The following is a 7440-nucleotide window of genomic DNA, read 5'->3' on the forward strand; positions in this document are numbered from 1 at the left end:
CAAAACCATTTTCCAGAGATCTCGGAAACAAATCCAACAAACAGTGAATTTTTCAGCTATATTATTCAAGAGAGAAAAAAAAAACACATCAGAGCCAGCAGCAGAATCTGACTTAACCACCAGAAGTAAAAATACTGATGACAAACTGTAAAAAACACAATGAACGGCCAGGGCTTACACTAAAATCTATATTTATTACACAAGTACAGGAATCTGACTTAAAAGATTTTAGAGCTCTGGTATCAAGTCAAGTTGAAATTGTTGAAAAGCACCCAAAACATTTCCAAGTGGCATTAATTACTACTTTTTGATAAATTGTCAAACAAATTATCAGCAAATAAATTAATCTTTTTAGGCTCTGTAATAAGACAGCTATACTCGCATCTATATATACACAAACACATTTAAATACGTGTATACAAAGTGTTACTCCTGGAATACTGGTTAGCAAATTAATTAAATAAAATAGAAGTCAGAATTTCATCCTAAACTCCAACTTTAAACTACATATAAAAATATGTCCTGGCAGTGTGCTAACCCTATATAGCCCTACCCTGCCCTTAATCCCAACCTATATGGTGTTACTAAAAACCCTTTCCCTAACAGTACCACTATGCAAGCCAAAAGGACAGAACACACACCTAACAGGTGCAACACTAAATCTATCCCCTACCTAACACACTATACGTTTTAACACAATCTTGCATGTTTAAAAAAAACAAAACACCAACTCTTCAGTGAAATTTTTGTTTTCCTGCAAACTCCTGTTTACCTGCATTACATATAGATTCATTAGGTTCATAGATTAGTACTAGGCTAAGTGTCCTTGTGGGCCATTTTAAGCCTAGCCAATTGCCCCATGTTAGAATCAAACCCTGCACCTTCTGTCTGTAAGGTAAACACTTTAACCATTATGCCAACCATAACTTCAATTCAGCCATATCACATTTCAAACGAATAAGAATTTACCCAATTTTCAAAGCAGAAGTTTATCTGTAGACCAGACAGCAATCACCTGTATGTAACCTATAAGAAACAGAAAATAATAATAGTATATATTTTGTAATATAGAATATATAATAAATGAAAAAGATAAAAAACAAACATTCTCCAGTCTTAGAGCGTCTCAGTTTAAAGGGCTTCAAAGGAAATAAGAGTGGCAGGATACATGGATTTATGAAAGATGTGGGATGTCAATCATTTGACCATCTCCGAAATCAGAATAAAAACCTCAATAAGCTAAAAGTGAAACAACTGGTTCAAAAGAAAAATAAGGAAGTGAATCTTGGAGAAAGGAGGAGACAGGAATAAATAAGTCTGCCTAACTCTTTAGCAAAAAAGTACATGTAGAAAGTACATGGATGCCACCTGCAACAAAACGCAGCATGGTATCCAGAATATGGAGACAAAAGGCAATATCAGAATGCATAAAAAAAATACAAATAATGATACCATACATGACTCAGTAGAAGGTACAAGCCAATCAAGAGAGAAGAAACACAGGATTTCACTAAAAGAATGAAGACTACAGTGGACTAGAAAGAGAATCTAGTGTTGGGAGAGGGAGATGATCAGGAAGACCAGACACACCAAATTAATGAATAAAGGGGAGACTATAAAGCATCAATCACTTTTTCTTTACAAAACCATATAACAAATGTGGCTGAGAAATATGGACTTTTGTTGACTTTGTTAAACTTGGGGGGGGGGTGCTAAAGGGAAAAACTAATAACGAACTTTTGTTCTTAGTATCTGCATAACACATTTCATGATATTAACTGTGTATTATACTGTAAAGCAGTTCTGTACAGTGTGTTGTCAGGGATATTTTAAATGCAGTGGAGGTAGTATTTTCAGTAACTGTGAATATTAAGAAAATATGTTTTTCAGTTCTAAGAAACATTTTTTTTCAGTATAATGAGAAAGGAAAGGCTAAACCAAAGCAAGTTTATAGTTAATATAATGCTATGATCTTGGGCTTGGGCTGCTGGGGTGGGATGTAAAAAAGTGTATTTATTTTATTATATGTACAATTAAGATAATTAAACGTCCCTTGATTCTACAAAGGTGGATGTCTAGATTGGCCTAAGCTATACACATTTTTAGCAAGCCAATAAGCTTGAAAATAAGACAAAATAATGAAATCCATGAAATGTGTGAAATTGATTGCACCTGCTAAGATATTAGCTTGTTTTTCCTGTGCCAGGACTGCCTGACAAGCAGACATTTTTTTCTCATTACTGACTACTTTAACTATGGAGAAGAGCTGACTGCAGGTGCAAGCAATTAATCTTGAGAGTCCTAAGCATTCTTCTGCAAAGGGAAATGCAAAATTTAACATGTACGACAGCATGAAGTTGGTTGAAGAATAAAGTTTGAAATTATTGAAGTGAACAAGAGACATCAGCCTTAATGCATTAGTGCATTTAATAGAACAATGCACAATTTATAGAGGTACATGAAAGGTAGCCAGTGCACATTTTCTTAGGGCTAAAAAGTTCATGTTTTCTGAACCATATAACCTCTTCACCACATCTAGGATAGGAATATAAATAAGAACAGAAAGCAATCAGTATAAAACAGGAACACAGGCTGGAACAGGCTCTTCAGGATGGGCAACCTTAACTTAATTTTAGATTAGGTAACGCATATGAGTGCAGCTGTTGATTTGAAACAATTGTCCCTATCGGGGGGGGGGGCACTTGTTGAAAATATACAGAGTTGTGTGTGCTTGTTCTAAGTTAGTAGGAGATAAGGTGTTCTGAAAATGTATTTAGTTTTTTTTTTGTTTGAAGGTTTTAAAAAAAACTTGAAAAATGTGGCACATTTCTTATCTCCATTTGAACCTAACTGTATAAAAGATCAGCCTCCCAAACAGTGTGTGGCTGTAAAACAAAAATTGGAAATACACATTAAAAAAAAAAAAAAACTAAAACGTATAACGTGAGAATAGCAGCTTTTTGGGTACTTTATTGCCTTGGATTGTAAATGGCCTTACAGGTATACACAAAAAGGAAAAAGTACTGAATTATACTAAATGTAGAGCACAAATAGCAATGCTGCAGATGGCAATTGGAAGGAAATGAGCCTGAAAAGACTTCAGGGTGGATATTCAGCAGAATATCAGGGACAAGGAAAATGGAAGTAATAATGCTGATTAGGGGCTCATATAGTAAAAGAGGAGGTAAAAGAATAATAAATGGTAGATTTGTGGTAGTATGGGCAACTGACAAGGGAAGAGGATTACAGTGGCATGCACTTCTACTCAACCAAAAACAGATGTTTTGGAGGTTAAGAAAATATTGGGGGAAATAATCAGCTTTCAGCAGGGGATTACTACTTTTAGGTGGGGAATGCAACTTTATTTGCAATAATGAAGATGTGTCGGGGAAACCTAGAATGGGAAAATATAACAAAAAAAGAGGTTAGACTTTTGAATTTATGAAAAAATTTGGTATTGAGGGGGTGCATTCAAAAGTAGAAATTCGTACAGAATTTATATATTACTGTCCAAGGTGCAATAACTGGGCTAGACTAGACAGAAATTGTATTTCACCGGAACATGTGCATTTAACTGAAAGCCCTTATCAATTAACTATTTCAAATTACGCAGCAATAAAACCAAGATAAAAATGCAGGGTAATGAAGTAAAAAATGAGACACTGTTGCTTTCCACCTACTGGTTAAAGATACAGGAATTTAAGGAATGGGTATTGGAAAATTATTTGAACGTTATTAAGGAAGACTGAAAAAAATCTTCAGAATGGAAGCTAGTGAATGGGATAAAATGAAAATGGAGTAGAAATAAATGAGAAAGTAGTAATGTTAAGAAGTAGTAGGGGCTGAAATTGGAGGGGCTGAAAAAGGTTAAAGTTTTGCAAATAAGGGTAACTGCACAGAAGCACAGGGGCAACTACAAAATGCTAAAAGAAAGAATAAGGGAGTATTTAGATAATATGCACAAGTTCAGAAAGACTGTTGCCAACTCCAGAGCACAGCACAACACAATGACTTAAAGTTGTCACCAAGCTCAGGGAGCACAATATATTTTCTTAAACACAAATCCTATAGATTTACTAAAGATATTTTGGAAATTTTATGAAAATCTATATAAAAGCAGAGGAAAGTGGAAATCAAGACAGAGCACAACTGGAAATATTTACGGAAGACTTAATAGTGCCATGATTAGAGGAAGAAGAGGGTCAAAGTGTAATAGTGATAAAGAGTGACGGCTAAAACGATCTGCAGGGGAGTCTCCAAGAACAAATAGCATTCCTGTGGAAGTTAGGAAGTCATGAGAAAAGAAAGTGTTGATAATCTGGAGGAAAATTTTGTTTAAACAGAACGGAAGCACCAGCATGTTGGAGGAAAGCTGTATTACGCAAAGAGAGTAAAGACCCATTAGACCCAGCTTCACAAAGACCATTTACAATTTTAAACCATGATTATAAGAAGTGTTTACATCTATACTAGCTAAGAATGGCAAATGCATTACCAAACTTGATAGATATGGATCAGTGGTTTGTAGATGGAAGGCAAACATTTGACATTAACAGAACAATGAGGATCCAGAGGAAACCGGAATGTAAGAAAATACCACTCTCGGTGCATCTTAATGCAGTGAAAACATTCAATCAACTAAGCTAGGATTGTGTTAAGACAACGGAAACATTTACATTCACTGATACAATAAGGCTAATTAGGATGATATATGAAGGATCAGAGGCAAGAATAAAAATAGGAAGATTCCCCTCAGATTGTGTTTGAATAGATGAACCAGGCAGGTATACTGTTGCTCCCCTTGGTTACATCCTTTATATTTACAGCCATTCAAAGAAATAAGGGGCTCAGAAATTTAAGGATATAATTGGAATGGTAACCAAGAAAAGCTGGTTTTATTTGCAGATAATATTACTTGGTTCTTGATAAACCTAGAAAACGATCTTGGTGAGACAGTTTCAAGTCTTTTCAGGATATAAAATTTATAAAGATAAAACACATACTACAGCCATAAATCAAAATGTAGAGAGACAAAATAAGATGAAGTATTAAGGAGTATGGATTAAAAAGCTTAATATGGCAGCTAAGAATATGCGAGGAGAGACTAAACAATAGAAACTGGAAGCTCAGGCATATTTTATCAACCAGAGGATAAGTGGTATACAAAATTAATAAGAGGGTTGAAGGAATTTATCTGGGAGGGGAAAAGGGCAAGAGTTAAGTGGGATATATTGATCTTCCAAAGAGAAACAAGGTAGGTTAGGCTTCCCTGACTTGAAGGGATACTTTAGAGCTACACTCACATGTACAAAACAGAAGGCTAATTCAAAGTGGAAAGGGATGATATTGGGAAGGGAGTTCAAGAAACAAGGAAAGAGTGGGATTTTGGATGCAAATCCATAAGGAGAATAATACACATACAGAATATTGCCTACATAAAGTTGCAGAAAGTACCCACACTAAGCAAACATAGAAATGGAAAAACAAGATTTTGCCAACAGGATACAAAAAAGCAGGCAAGAGTGGGATGGAATTTAGTGGAGAAAAATGGTGAATGAACCCAGGTACTGGGAGAAAATAACTTGAAAGAGAAAAGCAGAGAGAGAGAGAGAAGAGGCCAAGAAGAAGTTTGGACAGCAGGTTAGAGGCTGCAGGGATTGATTAAACAATATAGATAAAAACAAGGGGATAGGGGAGTCCAAAGTGAAATACCTGTTCTGGTAGCATTTTAGTTGAATCTAGAACAGAAGGTGATTTTAAAAAAGGGAAAATTACGAGGTCATATGAAATATTGCAGGACAACTGGAAGAATCAATTAGAGGAGGTTAGAAAAGATTGGAAAGTGACTGGAAAAGCAATTCACAAGGGAACAATGACGGGACATATGTATGGCTCCAAAGTATGCAACAAAAGTCAAAGTAGTTTAGGATTTTTCATGGCACAGTCCCCTTAACCAGGTAGCAAAAATTCACAGGACTGCAGTGGTCTAACAGTACAGTAATCCACACTGGCAGGTAAAAATATGAACAGAAGTCTACTGTAAAAATTCAATTCGCAAGTACAAAGTATGTCTCACCAAGCACTTTCATCCCAAACAGTGCTAACTACAGGACTTCAGACTGTAATGCCAATGTCACGAGCTACAATGTTATACTAAATATCTAAATTAAAACCTCCACCTACAAAGACTAACACTGAATTATGCTAGTCTAGTTAGGCAAATAAAAACTGATGATAAATACATAAAAGGCACATTGAAGAAGTTAATCGAATTATATAAAAACACAAAAATATATTAAAAAAATGAAAAAGGTGTCAAAAGCTTACAATAATGTTATCCCTTTGCTGTAGTAATATACTGTTGCGAGTGCCCTCATTTTTAAAAGGCAAGCAATGGATAAGGAATCATTCAAGCCAAGTGGACTGTTGGAATGTTCCTTACATTCTAGCATAATTTTCCAAGGGCCACCTCGTGTCACATTCTAAAGTCTCTATTATGAAAAACTTTAAAGGAATGGCCTGAAGTATCACTAATGTGTTTCCAGAGGGCAGTGTTGATGTCCCTCATGTGTTCGTATGATCTATCCCATCATGATCTTTCCAATGTAAAAAGAATTACACTACTGACATAAAGCAGCGTAAATTACTCTTAGTATCACACGAGCATCTCTTTGGAATAAAAATATTTCTGTAACCCACCAAATGAATACTCATAGCTTCAAGTATGTGCAAGTACTATGAGCACCTACCACACAAACATTTTAACATTGCTTTTCATTCAGGACCCTAGAAAACTTTTTTCAAGAAAATTGTTGAAATTACGGTCCCTTCAAAAGGTAAACATAGGGAATGTCTCTATCTTGTCTTTGTCCAAATTACAGAAGTCAGACAATTTCCAATTATTGGTTACGATGTCCGTAATAACCTCCATATCACTATTATATGCAAGGATAAAGCTCTTACTGTAACCGTGCCCACCTTGGACCTTGACAGCCCCAAATCCATCATCTGAATCTAGTAACGGTTTGTAAAAAACATTCCTTCTTTTTACTGCTACTTTACAAAATATTCTCTCCAAAAACATACCCCATATTCAGTAACACGCCCTTTAATTTTCTCTGTTGCTGACAAAAAGTATCCATGTCTGATACCATTCTAGCTAGCCTTACTAGCTAGCCCTTGACTATGGTCTTCTAGTGTGTAAGGGGGGGTAACATCTATAAAAAAAATAGGAGGGAACTGGAATAAGTGGCTTTCCTATGCAAGTTATATACAAATCTTTTATTAGTATGGTCTTTCTTCAATTCAACATCAAGGAAACATACAGTGTCAACGGAGATGTTCATTATGAACTTCAAAAATTCAGTACAGCCACTGATGAATGCAAAGAATTCACTCAACATAGACTCTGGAATTAGTCATCTAAAAAGCAACCATAAA

The 7440-nt window shown here is 35.4% G+C and overlaps 1 protein-coding gene across 3 annotated transcripts in view; it reads right to left on the reverse strand.

The window, feature by feature from the left end:
- The window catches only part of PRIM2 (DNA primase subunit 2), a 2362887-nt gene that overhangs the window by 2328971 nt on the left and 26476 nt on the right, over window positions 1-7440 (reverse strand). The gene's annotated exons all lie outside the window — the stretch shown is intronic.

This window comes from Protopterus annectens, chromosome 2.part1 (genome assembly GCF_019279795.1).
Source record: "Protopterus annectens isolate FY-2018-M chromosome 2.part1, PAN1.0, whole genome shotgun sequence".
Taxonomy (NCBI): Eukaryota; Metazoa; Chordata; order Ceratodontiformes; family Protopteridae; genus Protopterus; species Protopterus annectens.